General features: G+C 42.8%; 1 protein-coding gene across 2 annotated transcripts in view; it reads left to right on the top strand.

Moving 5' to 3' along the window:
- Positions 1–9651: 9651 nt before the first annotated feature.
- Positions 9652–23619, top strand: part of LOC125465469 (probable G-protein coupled receptor 34) — a 65679-nt gene continuing 51711 nt past the window's right edge. Inside the window, exon 1 of one of the 2 annotated variants that reach the window (XM_048559055.1) lies at positions 9652–9727. The gene's annotated coding sequence lies outside the window, so the exon portion shown is untranslated. Of the gene's footprint in view, positions 9728–10062; positions 10250–23619 lie in introns of those variants that run through there. The other variant, XM_048559054.2, reaches the window with a different exon arrangement.

Below are 23619 nucleotides of genomic sequence, written 5' to 3'. Positions count from 1 at the left end.
TAATGGTATCAATGTGGACTTCACCAGTTTCAAAATCTCCCCTTCCCCAACTGCATCCCTAAACCAGCCCAGTTTGTCCCCTCCCCCCATTGCACCACACAACCAGCCCAGCTCTTCCCCTCCACCCACTGCATCCCAAAACCAGTCCAACCTGTCTCTACCTCCCTCACCTGTTCTTCCTCTCACCCATCCCTTCCTCCCACCCCAAGCCGCACCCCCATCTACCTACTAACCTCATCCCACCTCCTTGACCTGTCCGTCTTCCCTGGACTGACCTATCCCCTCCCTACCTCCCCACCTATACTCTCTCCACCTATCTTCTTTTCTCTCCAGCTTCGGTCCGCCTCCCCCTCTCTCCCTATTTATTCCAGAACCCTCACCCCATCCCCCTCTCTGATGAAGGGTCTAGGCCCGAAACATCAGCTTTTGTGCTCCTGAGATGCTGCTTGGGCTGCTGTATTCATCCAGCCTCACATTTTATTATCTTGGATTCTCCAGCATCTGCAGTTCCCATTATCTCTCAACATTGAGATCATCCTGCTCCATCTTTTAAGCTTATCACACAGTATGGTGAGACTCTCATTAGACAGCGACAAGATGCCACCTGACGAGGACTACACTTGGTAAATACCTTGTTAATGATGCGACCCACCTCATTAATATTTAGCGTACCATCTTACCAAGCTAGCCAAACACACTAGACTTCAAGAGATCTTGACAAAGAAACCAGAGCAAGCCTCCAGCAGATTCAGCTCATTGCATTGCTATAAATGATCTCCACATTGGAAACTGGGCACACTCCACAGGCACAGGTCATATGCATACCACATCTAAGGGCTTGGGTATCTGACAAGTGCCAGCTTTATGAAAGCTCATACTTCACTGCCAGTGTACTTACAAAATGCTACATTGGCTTGACAGTAGGAGACAGAGATAATAGAACGACAGATGCTGGAGAATCTGAGATAATAAGGTATATCAGAGAAGCAGGAAGGCTGACATTCTCTTCTGATGCTGCTTGGCCTGCTGTGTTCATCCAGCTCTACACCTTGTTATCTCTTATTATAGTAGGAGAAAGAGGGTTGCTTTTCAGATTGGAGGTCTGTGACCCATGGTATTCCACAGGGATCGGTGGTGGGTCCACTTTTGTAATTTATATAAATGATTGTTTGGAAATTTAGGAGGCATGGCTAGTAAGTTTGTGGATGACACCAAAATTAGTGGTATAGTTGACAGTGAAGAAAGTTATCTAAGATTATAATTGGATCCTGATCAAATGGACCAATGGGCTGAGAACTGGTAGAGTTTAATTTGGTGTTGCATTTTAATAAAACAAACAACTGCAGGACTTATACAGTTAGTGGTAGGGCCCTGAGTAGTGTTGTTCAACAGAGAGACCTGGGGGTTCAGGTACACAGTTCTTTGAAAGTGGCATCACAGATAGACAGGGTGGTTAGGAGGCTGTTCAACACATTTGCCTTCATTGCTCAGATCATTGAGTATAGGAATTGGGGTGTGATGTTGAGATTTTACAGGATTTTGGTGAGGCTCTGCTACAGGAAGGATATAACCAAATTAGGGAACGTTCAAAAAAGTTGCTGGTGCTGGAGGGTTTGAATTATAATGAAAACCTGGATAGGCTGGGACTTTCTTCACTGGAGCATTGGAAGTTGAGAGGTGGCATCGTAGAGATTTATAAAATAATGAGGGTTATAGCTAAGCTGAATGGCAGGTGTCTTTTCCCTAGGATGGGAGATTTCAAGACATGGGGCAATACTTTTAATGCAAGAGGAGAAAGATATAAGAAAGACATGAGAGACTATTATTTTACACAGGGAGTGGCTTGGGCGTGCAATGAACATCCAGAGGAACTGATAGTTTAGTTACAACATTTAAAAACATTTAGATAAGCACATGAATAAGAAATGTTTGGAGGTATATGTGCCCAAATGGGACCAGTTTAGTTTGGGATTACGGTTTGCACGGACTGGTTGGACCAAAGGGTTTGCGTCTGTGCTATATGACTCTATGGTTCCATGATGTTTCTGTACTTCAGTGTTTCTCGAGCTGTACCAGCAACCATCATTGTAATGTTGCACCAAGGCTTAGGGACACACACCCAGCTCATCAAGTGAACCAGGTTGTATCTTTGGGCTCCTCACTTGCTCTCATAGCACTCGCTTACTCTGAGCCAACCTGGCTCACTGTATCCTTGATAATGGGAACTGCAGATGCTGGAGAATCCAAGATAATAAAATGTGAGGCTGGATGAACACAGCAGGCCAAGCAGCATCTCAGGAGCACCTCTCTGATGAAGGGTCTAGACCCAAAATGTCAGCTTTTGTGCTCCTGAGATGCTGCTTGTCCTGCTGTGTTCATCCAGCCTCACATTTTATTATCACTGTATCCTTGCCTTGCATTGCCTTGTCTATTTTTTACCAGAGATAGCAGGCTCATATTACTGCTATCTTGCCATGTTGTTTGCCACAGATAGAAAGCCAGAAAGCTTGTTTGCTGGCCCCAGTTAAGAGAGATAGCCTTCATCAGGGGCTCCCAGCCTTGTAAGTCAAGGGCAGCCTCCAGTACCAGTCCTAGGTCTGCTCAGGGCCAGGATGTTCTCCTTGTAAGGAGTGAAGGACTGGCAGGCCCCACCCATTTAACTCTTTTTGCCCACTGTAGACTGATTTTCCAATGGAACCAGAAAGAGGCAGCACTTCAGGAGATTGATTGGGTGAGACAGCTATTACCGTTTGTGTAGGTGGAAAGGGGTCCCAAGCAGTGAGGAGGTAGCATGGAGAGCATGCAGGGACAGTTGGGTTTTGGGGTGAGTGATAGTGAGTGGGGAAATTGTTGTAGATATTATTGAGAGAGGTAGAGGATGAACCTTGGTGGGAGGTGGGTGCAGTAGCAGAGATTTAGTGAGTGTGAGGTATCAGAGAGAAGTTTATGGCACTTATGCTGTTGAATGCTGAAGGTCACTGATCTTCTTCAACATTGCTGGGCATTCCTGCAGTTGGCTGAGACTACTCTGACCGCTTGTTGTTTCTGGGGAAGGAGGAAGCCCCACATTGGTACAACCTGGTCTCGCAGGACCTCATGGATTTTGCCCACAAAGTGGGGCACCAATATCCCCCTGACTGCCATGTCCAGGACGAGTGTCTAGAACCATGCAGAGCTGCTGCAGATTGATACAGATGGTGCCAGGGCTGGGCCTCAAGTGTTTTGGCAGACATTCTTGAGTGGGCAGTTAACCATAGAAACACAGAAACATGTTAGAGGGGAGGCGATGGCCTAGTGGTATTATTGCTGGACTGCTAATCCAAAGACCCAGATAATGTTCTGGGGACCTGGTTTCGAATCCTGCCATGGCAGATGGTGGAATCTGAATCCAACAAATTAAGAGGCTAATGATAACTGTGAATCCATTGTCGATTGTTGGGGGAAAAAAACCCATCTGGTTCACTAATTTCCTTTAAGGAAGGAAACTGCCATCCTTACCTAGTCTGGCCTACATGTGACTCCCGACCCACAGCAATGTGGTTGACTCTTAGCTGCCTCCTGGGCAATTAGGGATGGGCAATAAACACTACTTAGCGAATGACAGACATCCTCATCCTTGAATGAATAAAGAAAAAAAATCATAGAAGATAAGAGCAGAAGGAAGCCATTCAGCTGATCGTCTAACTCAACAGCCTAATCCTACTTTCTCCTCATAATCTCTGATTCCATTCACCCCAAGTGCTATATCTAGCTGCCTCTTGAGTACATTCAATGTTTTGGCATCAACTACTTCCTGTGGTAATGAATTCCACAGGTTCACCTCTGTTTGTGTGAAGAAAAGTCTCCACACCTCTGTTTTAAGTAGTCTACCCTGAATCCTCACACTGTGATCCCTGGTTCTGGACACACCCACAATCGGGAACATCCTCCCTGCATCTACCCTGTTAGAAATTTACAAGTCTCTATGAAATCCCCCCCAATTCATCTGAACTCCAACAAAAATTGTCCTAATTGTGTCAAACTGTCTTCATAAGTCAGACCCGCCATCCCCGGAATCAGCCTGGTAAACCTTTGCTGCCCTCCCTCGAGAGCAAAAGCATCCTTCTTCAGCAAAGGAGACCAAAACTGCACACAATATTCCAGGTGTGGTCTCACCAAGGCCCTGTACAACTGCAACAACACATCCCTGCTCCTGTACACGAAACCTCTCACAATGAAGGCCAACATACCATTTGCCTTCTTTCCTGCCTGCTGCACCTACATTATTACCTTCAGCAACTGGTGCACAAGGACACCCAGGTCCCACTGCACACTCCCTCTCCCAATTTACAGCCATTCAGGTAGTAACCTGCCTTCTTGTTTTTGTTTCCAAATTGAATAACCTTCCATTTATCCAAATTATACAGCATCTGCCATTGATTTACCCAATCACCCAACTGTGTCCAGATCATGCTGAAGGATATTTGCATCCTCATCACAGTTCACCATTCCATTTAGCTTGGTATCATCTGCAAACTTTGAGATGTTACATTTTGTTCCCTCATCTAAATCATTAATCTATATTGTGAATAGCTGGGTGCCAGCACTGATTCCTGTAGCATCCACTATTTTACTGCCTGCCAATTTGAAAAGGACCGATTAATTCCTACTCTTTGTTTTGTCTCTGCCAATCAGTTTTCTATCCATCTCAATACACTTCCCCGATCCCATGTGCTTTAATCTTGCACAGTAACCTCTTATACAGGACTTTTTCAATGCTCTCTGACAGTCCAAATATACCATTTCAACAGATTTGTCAAGTATGATTTCCCCTTCATTAATATGCGCTGACTCAGTCTGAGCGTGTCATTGCTTTCTAAATGCTCCACTATAAATCGTTGATAATGGATTTGAGAACTTCCCCCAATGCCAATGTTAAGCTTACTGATCTATATTTCACTGTTCTCTCTCTACCTCTCTGAATATTGGAGTAATATTAGCTACTCTCCAATCTGCAGGGATTGTTCCAGAGTCTGTAGAATCCTGGAAGATAACCGCCAATGCATCCATTATTTCTAGAGTCACTTCCTTAAGTACTCTGGGATGTAGATTATCAGGCCCTGGGGATTTATCCGTCTTCAATTACAACCATTTCCCAGCATCATTTCTCTACTAATATAAATCTCCCTCAATTCTTCCCTCTCACTAAATCTTGCATCCATCAACAATACTGGTATCTAATTTGTCTCCTCTTTTGTGAAGATAGAAACAAAGTATGTATTCAGTTGCTCAGCCATTTCTTTGTGCCCTATTATACCTGCCGCCATTTCTGTCTGTAGGGGAGCTACATTTCTCTTACCAATCTCTTTCTCTTCACGTACCTACAGAAACTCTGAGTGTCAGTCTTTATGTTCCCTGCAAACTTACTTTTGTACTGTATATTTTCCCCTTCTTAATCAATCCCTTGGTCCTTCTTTGCTGAATTTAAACTGCTCTAAATTCTCAGACATATTATGTCCCTTGGCCAATCTGTGTGCTTCTTCCTTGGATTGGACTGTCTCTACTTTCCTTTGTAAACCGTAGATTGCCCACTTACCCATTTTGCTTTTTTGCCAGGCAGGAATAAACAGTTGTTTCAGTTCCCACATACATTCCTTAAATGTTTGTCATTGTCTATCCACCGTCATCCCGATAAGTAACTCCCCACAATTTATCAAGGCCCACTTACACTTTATACTTTCCTACATTAAGATTCAGCACCCTAGTCTCTGTATCAACTACTTCACTTTCCATCTTGACAAAAACTTCTATCATGTTAAGGTCACTTTTCCCGAAGGAGTCTCACAGAGCTAGATTGGTAATGATTCCCTTCTCATTACGCAGTACCCAGTCTCAGACAGCTTGCTCTCTTGTTGCTTCCCCCATATATTGGACAAGAGAACCATCCTGTATGTGCTCTAGGAATTCCTCCTCTATGGCATTGTGTCCAACTTATGTACAGATTAAAATCACCCATGATCACCAATATTCCCTTATCATATGCATCTCTAATTTCCTGTTTAATGCCATTCCAACATCACTAATGTAGTTTGGGCATCTATATATGACACCCACTAATATTTTTTGTCCCATTGTATTTCTCAGCTTGACCCATACAGACTCAACATTGTCCGAGCTAATATCCTTTCTCCCTATTGTATTAATATCCTCTTTAATCAGCAATGCTGTTCCATTACCTTTTCCTTGTTGCCTGTCCTTCCCAAATACTGAAAACCCTTGGACATGCAGTTTCCATCCCTGGTCACCCTGCAGCCACGTCTCTGTAATCCCAATGATAGCATACCTATTTACATCTATCTGTGTGATTAGTTCATCCACTTTATTGCAAATGCTCCGTGCATCTAGACATTAAGCCTTTAAGCTCATCTTTAACATTGTTTGTCTTGCTCTTATTATTCTCAATATCTCTATTTGAATCTTGTCCTTGGTTTCTCTGCCTATCACTTCTCTTATCCCCTCTTCCGTCTTTCGATTTTATCCTTGCTCCCTCCTTCTCTGGCCCCTGACCTAGGTTCCCAACACCCTGGCACATTAGTTTAAACCCTCCCAACTACTCTAGCATACACTGTCCCTGGGACATCAGTCGTAGCCCTGCCCAGGTGTAACCCGTCTGCTTTGTACAGGTCCCACCTCTCTCCAAACCAGTCCCAATGCCCCAGGAAACTGAAACCGTCACCCTGACACCATCGTTTCAGCCACATATTTATCTAACATGTCTTATCATTTCTATTCTGACTATCACGTGGCACGGGTCATAATCCTGAGATCACTACTTTTGAGGTAATTTCAGGAATAGTGTTTTTTTAGGATGAAAAAGAAATTAAATGCAAGAGCCACCAGGGATGTATGTGTGATCAGTAATTAATGAGGTATTTTGGTAAGATGAGGCAAGAAAACACAAAATGCAACTTGGACTCAGTCAAAAAAACATGAGATTCAGCCCATTAAATCAAGATGTCTTAGGACTCCTGTAGAAATGATGCATAGGTCACAAGTTCAAGATGTTAAATCCCATTTTCAGGGTTTTCAATTTCCAGGATTGCCTCTTAAGGGGGTGGCTTTTCTTTGCAAGTCTGCTCCCTGCATTCTCCACCTGGCCAAACTACATTGTTGGGATAGGTATAATCGTAGTCCTCTGCAATCATTATGGAGATGGGTTGGCTTTTAAATGACTTGCATTTTATGACACCTCAGAGATGTTGTGAACTATAGTTTGTATGATGGAATAATTTCAAATGTAAGACCAAAGGTCCTCCTCATGAATCCCCTGCCAGGCTTTCACCCATGCCATACCCACTCATGCTGCCCATGCCCATGCCACACTCTATCCGTCATCATGGTCCTTCATATCTCCAAGACTATTTATAGGAATCGTCTATTCACTACAGAGAGGTCATGAAATCCGTAGTGACAACTTTATTTACGATAAAAGCATTTTTAGATAACCATTTATATGTTATCGTTCACTTTACTAAAGCAAAACTTACATTACTACAAACCAATAGAAGGACCAATCATTGAGACCATTAAAGTATCAATGTCAGAAACTGAAAGTAATTGAAATCTCAAACTTGTGTAAATTAATATTGTGAAATTAACATGAGATGTTAAGCAAGCAATATTTTTCCTTGAAATCATCTGACTCAACAGATTAGTGGATTTCTGAACCTTCAGCTGGGTCTCATTGTACATTTTTAGGTAGAGTGCCTTGCTTTCTCCAATATAACTGAGACTGGGTCTCACAATTCACTGAGGCAGACCATTTAAAGACCCTGGCAATAAATATTACATCACAAAAGTCACTTAATCCTGACGTAGGTCCTCCACAAGGGCAAAACATCTTTTTTACCTACATACTATTATGGTTCTTCAGAATTTTACTTATTTCAATTAAGTCACCTCTGACTTCTCTAAACTGCAACGAATATAAGCATAGACTGTCCAATCTTTACTCATAAGAAAACCTGTCCAGGGATCAGTCCAGTAAATCTCCTGTGAATTGCTTCCAAAGGATTTCCATTCTTCCTTGAGTATAGAGACCAGTACTGTGCACAATACTTCAGATGGATCTCACTAACAGCCTATGTAGCTGAGGCATAACTTTCTACTTTGTCTCCAGTTCCCATTTTAATAAACGATGTAATTCCAATAGCTTTCTAATCACTTGCTGTACCAGCATGCTAACATTCTGTGATTCATTCATGAGGACTTCCAGCTCCCTCTTCATTTTAAATCTGATACTTCTCAACATTTTAATAATATGTTTAGTTTTTTTTCTTCCTGCTAAAATGGACAATTTCACACTTCCCACATTATGCTCGTTTTGTCATATCTTTGCCCTCCCACTTACTCTATCCCTTTGCAGCTTTCTTATATCCTCTTCACAACTTATTTTTTCACCTATCTTTGTATCATCAGCAAATGTAATAACCATATGTTCAGGCCATCATCCAAGTAATTTACATAAATTTCAAAATGTTGAGACCCAAGTACTGATCTCTGTGGTACACCATCATTTTATCTTGTCATCCAGAATATGACCAATTTATTCCTACCCTCTGTTTCCTGTTAGCTAGCCAATCTTCTGTCCATGCCAAATGGTACTTCCTCACACCACACGTTGTTATTTTTTGCGGTAACCTTTGATTCAGAAACTTATCAAATGCCTTTTGGAAATATATGTGCGGTACATCCACCAGTTCCCCTTTATCTACAGCACATCTTACTTCTTCAAAGAACTCTAATAAATTAGTTAAACACGATTTACCTTGCAAAGATTATACATTCTAGCACTGAGGCAACAACACACCTTGCAGGATTTGCATTGGTAGTTGCAGAAATGCATATCTATTTCCCTGGCTATTGAAGCCTCTGCAACCATGCAATTTCTAAACTAGACTGTTCCCACTGTGAAATTATTTGTTCCATAGTTTCATGGATATGTGAAAGGTTACAGTCTCCGTGATATTACTTTTACTGGTAGTCAGTTTCAGGCAATGCTGCACTGAGAGGACTCTGGCACTGCCCATTGGACACACAGTTCCTATAAATAGCTACAGCATGATCAGCTCCTGGAACTGATTTGCACAGAAATTCTCCCTTATGTTTTGCTGTGACTCCTTAAGCTAAGAAACAACAAGCTCAACTTAAGGTATCTCGATATACGTTGTGTCTGAAGTGCATGGCAAGAAATGTCCTGATTCTCCCATGTCGCACAGAAGCTTCACAAATTTCACATCTCATGATTAGATACAATTTTTCAATGAAAGGTACTATTGACCATTAGTATTTGGTCAATCTCAACTTCACCCACAAGTGAATATCTTGCTAATATCTTTGTAGAAGAGCAAGAAAATATTCCATCTCCAATGCTGATACCATCATTACCCGAAGCGCCACAACCCAACTTTGGGAGGGGGGACGGGTGGGGGGTTGTTGGTGGGAGTCCTTAGAATTAACTGCAAAGAAATGCAGTTCAAATTTTGGTTAAAAAAAATTGAAAGGGTGAAGTAGGGGAAAGGACCATCTAAAAAATTGGGGAAGCTGCTGCAACAGGAAGCAGTTGAAAGCTAGTAGCAAAGAAAAAATATTTGATGAGGGTTTCAGAACTTGCACTGTAGCAGCATGAGCTAGGTGATGTGTTCTTGTTGGGCTTTTGAATATTCCATGCCATAAAGTACAGAACACGGTGAGTGAAACATTCTTCATTTCTTAATCGAACATTCCCCGCATAATAATTTTGAAGTTGTGTTCAGACTTTGAGGTCAATAAAGCTGAAATTTTGGTTTCTTGTTTTTACTTCTATTTCTGAACATTAAAATTTTCATAAAGCCTTTTTTGGAAAAGGAAGCTAGGCACATTACATGTGTTTGAAGGAACAAAGATTTTGTTTTGTGTTGGAGCTCATGGTAAAATCTACCGTTATGCTGTAACTGGGTTTTCTGTGTAGGCATCATTTTATAGTAACTGGTGCACTCTGCCTGTTCCACATTTGGCTTATTGAAACCTGTTGCACAACTTGAGCACCTCAAAGTGAGCCTGCCTTCCCCATTTGATAGTTATTAATCTGAGAGTAAGAACTTGAAGTTTGTTCATGTTCAGCCATGCTAACCACGGGAAGACGATTTTAGACCTCTGGCAATTTAATGCCAAAGATTGATCAGAATCTGCTGAATCTCTAATATTTTTGGGTCACAAATTACAGAGGGTGGTGAGTACAATATTTTTTCTTACCTTCAGGCTCAGAATCAAACAACTATGTGTTTTTGAAAATGTTTTTAAACATTTCAACTTTTAGAATGTAAATGTAAATTACAGGGTATCAACAATGAAACTTTTGTTGGAATTGCGGTGTTTACTTTCAAAAGGAAATCAATGTGTTTCTATGTGTTTGTCGATGCGGAGAATTTCTGTTTATTTGTGTCTGGAAATATTCTTTTGAAAGCAAAGGCTAATGAAGAAAAGCCCCCGAAAACTTCAGTCGGCTTTTTAGCCTGAATCTGGACTTCATGGTAGTTTCAGTGAGTCGACTGTTAAGTGTGTGGGGAAGACAGGAAACCTGAAGAAAAACATCGCAGGTTTAAGAACAAATTCTAGACAGATGCAGATAAAGACTAACTTTGGTTGACATTTATATTCAGTCATAATGTGTTCTTTGTGCAGGATGTTATAATATCAGTACAAATAGCAAAGAAAAGGAATCTGTCACTCCAGAAGAAGAAAGGTGAAGGTGCATAAGCTGAATAAACCCCAACTAGTGTTCTTCCTCAAATGTTCAGTTTTAATGATTCATTTCCTCCTTTCTTTAATTCTATCTTTGGGCAATAGTATGAAAAACAGTCCAGTAAGAAGAAGTTGTTTCTCTACGTAAATAAAATATTCTCAAACCGTGCAAGGCATCAAAGTTCTTGTCACAATTAGATATATTTTTGACAACATACTCAGTTGCTGACATTTTTCTACCACATCATGACCTTGCTTTTTAGGTCTATAAATTAGTTGAATGTTAGAACTGTTTTTGTCATTCAGTGATATTCTAATTAACAGCACAGAGTTATAGACCTTTCTACATAATACAGATCCGGTTAACAGGACACAAGAATCTCATAAAGTTATCAGCGGTTTTGGAGAGGAACAGAGGTGTTTTACTGTAGTAATGGAAGTTAAGTGAATTCAGGGGTCCGGGTGTAAATCACACTCAAAATCAAATATTTTAAGAGCTCCTTATTGTTCAGGCATCCACTCAAATTTTTTTGTATATTGCCAATTATCTCTCATGAACCAGCATAATCAGCAGTATTTTAAGTTGTATTTTAAAAAATGCATTAAAAATATTCCTTGATCTATTTAAGCGTGGTAACCTGATGCAGTTTATTAATAGTCAAAAATGGATTTATTACAAAATAAGCATTTTTAATTACCATGTGAATCCATCACCATTGTATAACTCAATTTTGAAAAACTGCAAATAGACTTTAAAATCTACATTTTAGATCTTTTTGTGCAGTAAAGTTAGCAGAACCTCGCACTAGTGGTTAGTTTTAATAAAAACTGAAGTAATTGTGGATGCTGGAAATCATAAACAAAAACAGAAATAGCTGGAAAAGCTCAGAAGGTCTGGTAGCATTTGTGGAGAGACATCAGACATGTAATGTGCATTTAAATTGCCGCCAAACTTTCAAACTATTTTAATCAGTTTCACACAATGGAACTGAAATAAAGTGCCGCCTAGTGGAAGGTCCAGACTTTGTCAAGTCGCTCACAAAACATAATTACCACTCCTCGTGACTCATGATGCGTTTATTTGGTACAAGCTGCAGTTTACTGACTTGAAAATTGTTAACCATCTCATAAGTTTATTTTTACTGACATTACAATCAGACAAGAGACAGCGTTAGAGAAGTGGACTCAAAAATCGCTTAACACTCAGACAGAACAGAAGCAGCAATAGATATTTAAGCAGGTATCTCATAATTTTCAACAATGATGTATTCCATTCGAAAAGAAAGACTCTATGAGAAAGCTTCCCAATCTGAGGCTATCTAAGGATATTAGTAAATCAAAAGTGAATGTATAAAGTACCTCGGAGATTAGGGATGAGAAGATTAGTCAAATGTCATAAACTAGAAAAAATTAAAGAAAAGAAGGGAGAATTTAGAATATGAGAGAAAGCTAGGTAGACAGAAAAGGGCATAGTTTCTTTAAACATATTAAAAGGAAAAGAGTAGCTGAAGAGAATGTTCTAATCTAATGGGGTGAAACTGGGGAGCTGATGACAGGAAACAATGAAATGTTGGAAATCTTGAATTGGTATTTGGTGACATTCTATAGAAGACACAAGGAGCATCCCACAATCAGTTGAGGATTGGGGGGAAGAGGGTTGGAAGAACTTGAAACTGTCACCTTAACTACAGAAAATGTAATGGTTAAACTAATGGAACTAAAGGCTGAGCAATCCCCAGGATTTCATGTTCTGTATCTTAGTGTTTTGAAATGGGTGAGTGATGTACTTTGTGTTTTTTTTTAATGTTAGTCCATATAGCATATATTAGAGAGAGTCGAGTTCTTGTTGAGTCAGATGTCTCAAAGATTACTAACAATGCTATTTACATTACTACCTTGATAATAAAATGTGGAGCTGGATGAACACAGCAGGCCAAGCAGCATCTCAGGAGCACAAAAGCTGACGTTTCGGGCCTAGACCCTTCATCAGAGAGGGGGATGGGGTGAGGGTTCTGGAATAAATAGGGAGAGAGGGGGAGGCGGACCGAAGATGGAGAGAAAAGAAGATAGGTGGAGAGGAGAGTATAGGTGGGGAGGTAGGGAGGGGATAGGTCAGTCCAGTACCTTATCATGTTTCAACACACGGCCTGAATTCTGTGCTTACTGATGTTATTGTGTGATACACATACATAACTTACTCAACTACTCTATCACACAGAGGAGTGTCTGAGGATGAAGTGGATACCTTTATGCCAGACAATCACATGTCATAATGTCATGTAACTGTCCTAAAATCACAGGCTTATCTAGTCTGGAATCTGTGGCATAATACGACATCCCCTTTTTCGTTTTGGGGAATGGAACTTCTTTTTCCAATAACATATACAGGGGTGTAAGTGATGCACTGAATCCATACATCCAGATTATACCTGGTGGATGTATGACACGGCCAGATCTATTCCTTATGCAGTTTCTGTCCGCAGTATTCTATTTGTCATACAGCTAAATATGTATGATTCATTGAGATGTACGGCTGTTGTCTGACACAACAACTTCAATATCTGAGTCATCTTCCAGTGTAGCTGATGATACACAGTTTGGATGTTTCATCTGTTTCTTTGCAAGATATGATTATTGCCTCTTCTAATGCCAAAAGGTTAGACATAACAATATATTTTTGTATGAAGCGATGTGTTTATTTGAAAATCACAAACTCTTACGATCTATCCAGTTTCAAGTTAGTGTGACTGTCTGCAAGCTTGTTGATTATAGTCTTGTGCCATTTTCTCCCTTCTTTCAAATAATGCATCGTGCACACATGGGTGGATGGTGAGAATGTTAGAGAAAAGAATTTTTTGGATCTGCCTTTGAAGCATGAGAGCTATCAGTGAAGGTAAACCATTGCCCTATTTAGTAGCACTTAGGTGTGGAGAATCTTGGCAAGATGCTTTACAATCACAGATTTCATCTTTCAATAGTGCATTCTGTGAGATGCTTCAACTGAGGGCAGTGAAGAGAGGAGGTAAAATGTTAACCCCCCAATTACTCTTGCAAATGCTGAGAAGGGTGCACTAATGTACTGCACAGTGTTGTGGAACACAATTTGTTGCAAAACAATGAACATGCTGAATGTGCGGTCTATATGTCAATAACTGTTACACCAGTGTGCTGGTCACACCAAAGGGCAATTGGTGGAACATTCAGTCACCAGAATGTAACTGTGTCCTTGGTCATAAAAAGCATCACTGGTGATCTTGCACCACGCCTCAGAAGTAACGTCACATGGAAGGTGGTGTTGATGGAATTGATATGTTTTACTTGACTTGCTTCACTTAATCGATTGATGTCCTCATTAATGCCAGGTTAAGGTCTGAACACTCTCCAGGTCTTACTGCATTTACATACGGACTGCTTCAGTTTCTGAGGAATCATGAATGGTACTGAACATTGATGGTTGTGCAATGAGGATTCTTAATTGTGACCTCATGATTCTTGATGAAGTAGCTGGAGATGGTTGGGACTGGGGCTAACCAGCAGTGATTGATCTCCAACAGTTGCAACCAACTATCTTTTGTTAGGTATGACTCCAAATACTAGGGAGTTACTCCCACAATTCCCATGCAGCTCAGTTAATTTTTAGGGGCCCTTAACACCACTTGGTCAATTTTTAAAAATTCATTTACAAGACAAGGGCATTGCTGGCTAGGCAGCAGTTACTGCCCATCTCAAATTGCCCAGAGGGAAATCACATTGCTGTGGGTCTGGAGTCTCATGTAGGCCAGACCAGGTACGGATGGCAGTTTCCTTCCCCAAAGGACATTAATGAGCCAGATGGGTTTTTCTGACAATTGACAATGGATTTATGGTCATCATTAGATTCTTAATTCCAGATATTTATCGAATTCAAATTCAACCATCTGCGATGGCATGATTCAAACCTGGGTCCCCAGAATATTATCTGGGTCCCTGGAATAACAATCTAGTGATAATACCATTTCCATTTCCTGCCTGATGCTAAGGTCAATCACTCTCATCTCATCTGGGGTTCAGCTCTTTTTGGATGAAGGCTGTATTGATGTTGGGAGCTGAGGAACCAGCAGAATCCAAACTGTGTATCAGGGAGCAGTTTTTTTTTGTGAAAGAGAAATGTTTTTTACAAACTTGTGAGAATTATTTTTGAGAGTATACCAACCATAATGGATAATGAGGAAATAGTAGATGTGGTAGCATTTGGATTTCTAGAAAGCATTTGAGAAAGTGTTACATAAAATGTTGTTTGCAAGTTGAGAGCTCATGGAGTTTTGGGTAACATACTAGAATGAATAGAGGATTGGTTAACTAACAGAAAGTAGTGAGTAGGGTAAATGTTTCTTTTTTGGGTCAGCAAACTGTAATAAGAAGATACCTAGAGGGATGAACTCATATGAAGGGGCCAAGTGCCTGGTTGCCATATATACTGGGGGATGACACAAAATTAATTAGGGTAGCAATTAGTGTGAAGAACACGAGGTTGGTAAAGTGATATGGTTAAATTAAGTGGATGATGGTTGTCCACTTTGGCAGGCAGAAAGAATACCATACAGAATAATGTCTAAGCAGAGACAGGATGCTGAATATTGTGGTACAGAGGGATCTACAAGTCTACTACATGAATCACAAAAGGTGAGCACGCAGGTATGGTGGATAATTAGGAAGGTAAGGGAATGTTGGCAATAATTGCAATGATAATGGGTTTAAAAGTAGGGGAGACTTGCTGCAGCTGTACAAGGTCTTGAGACTGCACCTTAAGCATGTTGTGAATGTTGGTCTCCTGACATAAGGAGGGATATAACTGCATTGGAAGTAATTTGAAAAGATGCTCCCAACCGATAGTTTGTCTTGTGAGGAAAGGTTGAGCAGGTTAGGACTATGCTCATTGGCATTTAGAAGAATGAGAGGTGATTTTATTGAAACAGATGGGAATTGACAGGATGTATGCTGGCAGGATGTTTCACCTTCTGGGAATCTAAATGTAGGGGGTACAGCTTAAAAATATAGGTCTTCCACTTAAGATGTAAGTGAGAACAAATTTTGCTGCCTGTGTGTTGTTAAGTCTCTGCAATCATCTTCCCCAGAGAGCTCTGAATGCCTCGTCATTGAGTATATCCAAATTTTCAATCAACAAGCAAGTCAAGAGTTATAGAGTGCAGAAGGAAAGTGTAATTAAGGCCATAGCTGGCTCAACTGTAATCTTATTTTAAGGCAAAGCAGAGGTGAAATACCTCATCCTATTTTTTATGACTTTTTGAGCTTATTTGAAAGAGTGAGTGAGAGGAAGTTTGAATTAGCAGTGTCACAGAGTTTCACCAGGTCTGTTTGTAACAAAAGTGTGAAAAATTCAAATACCCCAATTTCCTCTTCGTACCTCAAAAGCTCACTAATCAAATCACCATCAAATATCTTTTCTTCCGTATCTATTGTTAAGGCACAGTGTTGCTGATGTAGGGATGTTTAGATTGCTTTTTTCTCTGATTTTGTGACACCGTCTGTCTCCTAAGACGGACATTACTCATTACCACTCTGATTTCATGTCGATAACCAACTGCACAGACGTGAACTGGCTCAATTTAGTAGTGCTCTCAAACTACAGTGGAAGGCAGAAACATAAGTTTTCAAACCTGTGTAAAAATAACAGTAACAAGTTTGCTGAACTTTCTAAATATTGTGTTCTGAATGGAGTTGACAAATATTATCAGCCAGTAAACGGGAATTATGTGACTAAACTACAACCACTGAACAGATACACATTTATTGATATTAAAGACAAAGCGCATTTAATCTTCTGGACCATAACATTCCTGTACTTTTTGGACATGAAGGTATAACTGGATCGAAATAATAGTTTTCTGTACTGGATTACAGAATTAATGGCGACCAGTTACATGGCAGTTAATGTTATGTTAATTTAAAATGCCATTGCAAAGGAACAATTCAACAGAATTTTGAATTTCAGTTTGTGCAGAAACTTTGATTAAGTTGCTATTTGAACATTTAACACTTTGATCCATTAATCTTGGCCAGAAAAATTATTGTCTCTGTTGAGGCATGAAACAATTCAGATTTATCTCAACTTTTATGATAACATTAATTTTGGCATTAATACCACCAGCTCTTTACAGTTTGAATGAGTTAGTTTGCATGACTTAATGCTAAACATTTTTGTAACAGAGTAATTAGTTGTGATTGTCAAGGAAATCTTCATAATCTCAGGGAAATCTAACAGGGTGGGAGGTTATTTTCAGTCACAGAAACACGAGTTCAAACAAGCATCTGCGAGAGATAATAGGTGTAGAGCTGGATGAACACAGCAGGCCAAGCAGCATCTTGGGAGCAGGAAAGCTGACGTTTCGGGCCAAGACCCTTAATCAGAAATGAGGGAGGGGAAGGGGGTTCTGAAATAAATAGGGAGAGAGGGGGAGGCGGATTGAAGATGGATAAAGGAGAAGATAGGTGGAGAGGAGACAGACAAGTTAAAGTGGTGGGGATGGAGCCAGTAAAGGTGAGTGTAGATGGGGAGGTAGGGAGGGGATAGGTCAGTCCAGGGAAGACGGACATGTCAAGGAGACGGGATGAGGTTAGTTAGTAGGAGATGAGGGTGGGGCTTGAGGTGGGAGGAGGGGATAGGTGGGAGGAAGGACCGGTTATGGAGGCGGGGATGAGCTGGGCTAGTTTTGGGATGCAGTAGGGGGAGGGGAGATTTTGAAGCTTGTGAAATCCACATTGATACCATTGGGCTGCAGGGTTCCCAAGCAGAATATGAGTTGCTGTTCCTGCAACCTACAGGTGGCATCATTGTGGCACTGCAGGAGGCCCAGGATGGACATGTTGTCTAAGGAATGGGAGGGGGAGTTGAAATGGTTCGCGACTGGGAGGTGCAGTTGTTGGTCGTGAACCGAGCGGAGGTGTTCTGCAAAGTGGCCCCCAAACCTCCGTTTAGTTTCCCCAATGTAGAGGAGGCCACACCGGGTACAGTGGATGCTGTATACCACATCTGTTTGATGCGGAAGGTCTACTTGGGGCCTGGGATGGGGGTGAGGGGGGAAGGTGTGGGGGCAAGTATAGCACTTCCTGCAGTTGCAGGGAAATGTGCCGGGTGTGGTGGGGCTGGAAGGGAGTGTGGAGTGGACAAGGGAGTCGCGGAAAGAGTGGTCCCTCCGGAAGGCAGACAAGGGTGGGAATGGAAAAATGCCTTGGGTGGTGGGGTCGGATTGCAGATGGCGGAAGTGTCAGAGGATGATACATTGGATCCGAAGGTTGGTGGGATGGTTTGTGAGGACCAGGGAGATTCTGTTTTGGTTGTTATTGCAGGGACATCTGCAAGAACTCTTTTCAAGGAAAGAATCAACAGAATTATACTTTCTACTTTATCGTTTGTCAGATTTCAGTGATGGCCCAATACAAATGAGTTCAGTTACTAGGTGGAATATCATGGGTATCTGAGTGACACAGGCAACAACAAGACATATGGCAGAATTGAGTGATAAGTGCAGCAAAGTCCATCTTGATATGAGATCATCTCGCTCCATATTTTCAACTTTTCGCAAATGGCTTAGCTATGTTCTCGGTAGGCAGCAGTGAGATACAAACAAAGAAATTTATGTTCGTTAAATGCCTTGTCAATGCCATAACTCACCTCTTTAATATTCAGAGTCTTACCAAAACTACCAAGTAAGCGAGACATTGGATAAACCCGACCAAGGGAAGGGTGAGATCTTGGCCACGTTCAGCTTGCTGTTTGCTCCAAACAATGTCCATGTTGCATGAACATCTCAGGGCATGCTCCACGGGCGCGAGGCGCACACACAGTCTTCGTCCATGGAGATTGGTATTTAACACGTGCCAGCCTCGAAGCACGGCGCATCCTCGATCCACTTACTGGATGCTTCTGCACTTCCATGTAGCACTGGCACTCTCATCGTAAAACTGCAGCAAGAGCACTGTGAGCTCAGGGACACATACTCAGCTCACGGGCTGGGGCTGTTTGCTTGCTGTCATCGTACCCACTCTCTCTAAGCCTTCCTGGATGCTCATAGCATCCTGCTTTACCTTGCCTTGCCTTTTTGCTTTTTTTCTCCTCAGGCAGAGATTCTAGGCTCAGGTGACTGTTGTCTTAACACAGGATGCTCACCATAGTTGTCAGCAAGCCTCAGCCAAGTCAGGAAGGACAGCTCGGGATGTCAGTACAGCCTCTAATACCAGACCAGGCCTTGCTCAGGGTGGTCAGGTTCAGGATCCATTCATAAAAGGGGGAGAAGCAGAATGATGGCATCACACCACCATTAAAGACTTTTTCTGCCCCTCTGTGGGCTGTTTTCCTCATAAATGGAGACCGGTGGGTATTAAGGAAGACAGAGGTGGGGAAACCACTATTACTATTGCCATTACTCTAGGTGTAGGTGAGGAGGTGATCTGAGCAAGTGAGCATGCAGAGATAGTGGTGTTGGGAGATGGGGACGGTCAGATCAAGTGCAGAACATGCTGCAGGCTTGGGTATCTGAGTGACACAGGCAACAACAAGACATATGGCAGAATTGAGTGATAAGTGCAGCAAAGTCCATCTTGATATGAGATCATCTCGCTCCATAGGTAGAGGTAGAGCATGAGACTTGCTGGGAGGTTGGTTCAGTAGCAGAAATAGAGTGAGGGTAAGACCGTTTGAACCCAGGTACTATCTGGTGTTGTGGCCTTTCCTGGGGAAAGAGAAAGCCTCGCTTGTGCACCACCCGACACAGCAGGACCTCCTGGAGCCTGCTGACAAAGTCGGACAGCAATTTACTCTGTCTTCCATGTCAAGAGTAAATTTCAACAACTGTGCAGGGCAGTTCAACACTGGCAGTGCTTAACCAGGAGCACAACAGGCCTTTAAAGACAGCACACACACAAAAGATGCTGGTGAATCATGAGCTAGCTGCTGAGCGGCAAGTTGTTGGCACTTGGTAAGATGGGGCAGAAATCTGACATGAGGGATGCCATCGGGCTTTCATACAAAACTAATGTGGTAAGTTTGGTAAGATATGGCAAGAGAGACCGTTCAGCCTCGTAGTGACAAACTCTACAAAAATACTAAAAAAGTGTAAGTTTCAGTTCATTGTATAAACACATAATAACATTCTTATAAAACAAAATAAAATAAAATTCTTTTTCCATGAAAGCCAACAACCAGGTGGATAGAGTTGTTCAGAAAGTGTGTGCTGTATTAGCTTTCATTACCAGAGGGAATGAGTTCAAGAGCTGTGAAGTTATGCTCCAGCTATACAAAAGCCTGGTTCGGCCACTTCTGGAGTATTGTGTCAATTGCTGGTTACCTCATTACAGGAATGATGTGGAAACATTGGAAAAGGTGCAGAGGAGATTTACCAGGATGTTGCCTGGAATGGAGGGAAGATCTTACAAGGAAAGATTGAGACACCTAGGGCTTTTCTCTTTAGAATGATGAAGGATAAGAGGTGATTGATAGAGGTGTACAAAATTATCAGATGTGTAAGTAGAGTGGAAAGCCAGAGACTTTTTCCTAGGGTGGAGGTAGCTATTATGAGCAGGCATAGTTTTAAAGTGAGTGGAGGTAGATACAGGAGACACATCAGAGGTAGATTCTTTACTCAGAGTGGTTGGGGCGTGGAATGCTTTGCCGGAGATGGTAGTGGAGTCAGCTTCATTAGTGGCATTTAAGTGGCTATTAGATAGGCATATGGATGATAGTGTAAGGTAGAGGTGGAGGTTAGATAGAGCTTAGGTTTAGGGTACAAGTTCGACATAACGTTGTGGGCCGAAGGGCCTATACTGTGCTGTACAATTCTATGTTCTATGTTGTAGAACTAGGGACTCAGCTAGGCTAGGAATGTCCATGAAATAGGATCCTTCTTCAAGTTTTAGAATTGAATATCAGTATCAAACTCTCCAAGGTCAATGAAAGCTTGAAATGGATGCTCAGTGGGTCCAAGCAGAAGGGTCATGACAATTTTGATGTTAGAAAATGGGATCATAGTGTGAAAAGATTTGAGAACCTTTGCACCACACCCATTCTATTCAGGCCCTGTGCAAGAAAACTTCACACTGCTTGGATAAACCATTGGGTACTTAATGGGATTTTTAATACAAAAGTCATTGATTTGAGTCTCAAAATTAGGTAAATCATTTTTCTTAAATCTTTTATTTAATTTGTTTTTGAATTGCACAGACAGAGAGGAAATTTTTCTGCTTATGCAGGTTTGCATCAATTCTTAAGGCAGTCAACACTATGGGCATGACCTGCACGACTCAGAATTTTACAATGATATCAAGACCAACTATCCTGGCTGTCTGCTCCAAGCAGTCAATGTAACTCTGATCTGGAGGTGCCGGTGTTGGACTGGGGTGGACAAAGTCAGAAACCATGCAAGACCAGGTTATAGTCCAACAGGTCTATTTGAAAGCACAAGCTTCGGAGCCTCAGTCCTTCTTCAGGTGTTAGTGAGAGAGGTAGCATCAGACACAGACTTTACAAGTAAAAGATCAAAGGTTCACACCATGGATGAGGATGTACTAAATAAACCCAAGACGCTGTTAAATCTTTTATCAGTTAGAAGATTTTAACTGATTAATATCTATATGTAAATCCCTGAATTCCCCTCAAGTCACATCCTGAGAGAACTGAAGGTTTTATCAGTGTAAAGAAGAGGTGACATTTTAGACCAGATAATGCATGTTAGGTGTGAGAGCTTGTTTAGAATTCACACAAACACACACACTTTCTCTCCCCCACACACACACACTTTCTCTCCCCCACACACACACACTTTCTCTCCCCCACACACGCACACTGTCTCTCCCATATACGCACACTCTCTCTCCCATACACGCACACTCTCTCTCCCTCTCCCACACAAACACACACTCTCTCTCCCCCACACACGCACACTCTCACTCCCCCACACACGCACACTCTCTCTCCCATACACGCACACTCTCTCTCCCATACATGCACACTATCTCTCCCTCTCCCACACAAACACACACTCTCTCTCCCCCACACACGCACACTCTCACTCCCATACACGCACACTCTCTCTCTCTCCGAGACACGCACACCTTCTCTCTTTATCTCCCATACACGCACACACTCTCTCTCTCTCCCACACACGCACACTCTCTCTCTCTCCCACACACGCACACTCTCTCTCTCTCCCACACACGTACACACTCTCTCTCCCCAAACACGCACTCTCTCTCTCCCATACACGCACACTCTCTCTCTCTCCCACAAGCACACTCTCTCTCTCTCTATCTCCCATACACACACACACTCTCTCTCTCTCACACACACGCACACTCTCTCTCTCTCTCCCACACACGCGCACTCTCTCTCTCTCCGACACACACGCACTCTCTCTCTCCCATGCACGCACACACTCTCTCTCTCCCACACAAACACACACTCTCTCTCCCCCAAACATGCACTCTCTCTCTCCCATACACGCACACTCTCTCTCTCTCCCACTCACACACACTCTCTCTCTCTGTCTCCCCCATACACGCACACTCTCTCTCCCTCCCAGACATGCGCACTCTCCCTCCCCCAAACACGCACTCTCTCTCTCTCCCATACACGCGCACTCTCTCTACCTCCCATACATGTGCACTCTCCCTCCCCCAAACACGCACTCTCTCTCTATCTCTCCCCCACACACGCACACCCTCTCTCTCCCATACACGCACACCCTCTCTCTCTCCCATACACGCACACCCTCTCTCTCTCCCATACACGCACACTCTCTCTCCCTCTTCCACACAAACACAGACTCTCTCTCCCCCAAACTCGCACTCTCTCTCTCCCACACACGCACTCTCTCTCTCTCTCACTCTCTATCCCACACACGCACACTCTCACTCTCTCTCCCACACACGCACTCTCTCTCTCTCTCTCTCCCCCACACACGCACACTCTCTCCCACACACGCGCACTCTCTCTCCCACACACGCACACTCTCCCTCTCTCTCCCACACATGCACACTCTGTCGCTCTCTCTCTCCCGCACACGCACACTCTCTCTCTCCCACACATGCACACTCTCTCGCTCTCTCTCTCCCGCACACTCTCTCTCCCCCAAACATGCACTCTCTCTCTCTCCCATACACGCACACTCTCTCCCGCAAACACGCACTCTCTCTCTCTCTCCCATACACGCACACTCTCTCTCTCTCCCCCAAACACGCACTCTCTCTCTCTCTCTCCCACACACGCACACTCTCTCTCTCTCCCACACACGCACACTCTCTCTCTCTCTCCCACACACGCACACTCTCTCTCTCTCACTCTCTCCCACACACGCAATCTCTCTCTCTCTCTGACCCACACACGCACACTCTCTCTCTCCCATACACGCACACCCTCTCTCTCTCTCTCCCACACAAACACACACTCTCTCTCCCCCAAACACGCAGTCTCTCTCTCCCATACACGCACACTCTCTCTCTCTCTCTCTCTCCCACTCACGCACACTCTCTCTCCCTCCCATACATGCGCACTCTCCCTCCCCCAAACACGCACTCTCTCCCATACACGCACAATCTCTCTCTCTCCCACACACGCACACTCTCTCTCTCTCCCACACACGCACACTCTCTCTCTCTCTCCCACACACGCACACTCTCTCTCTCTCACTCTCTCCCACACACGCAATCTCTCTCTCTCTCTGTCCCACACACGCACACTCTCTCTCTCCCATACATGCACACCCTGTCTCTCTCCCATACACGCACACCCTCTCTCTCTCTCCCCCACACAAACACACACTCTCTCTCCCCCAAACACGCAGTCTCTCTCTCCCATACACGCACACT

This window comes from Stegostoma tigrinum, chromosome 29 (assembly GCF_030684315.1).
Source record: "Stegostoma tigrinum isolate sSteTig4 chromosome 29, sSteTig4.hap1, whole genome shotgun sequence".
Lineage (NCBI taxonomy): Eukaryota > Metazoa > Chordata > Chondrichthyes > Orectolobiformes > Stegostomatidae > Stegostoma > Stegostoma tigrinum.
The sequence above is the reverse complement of the archived record's forward strand: the minus strand, read 5'-3'. Positions and strand labels throughout refer to the sequence as shown.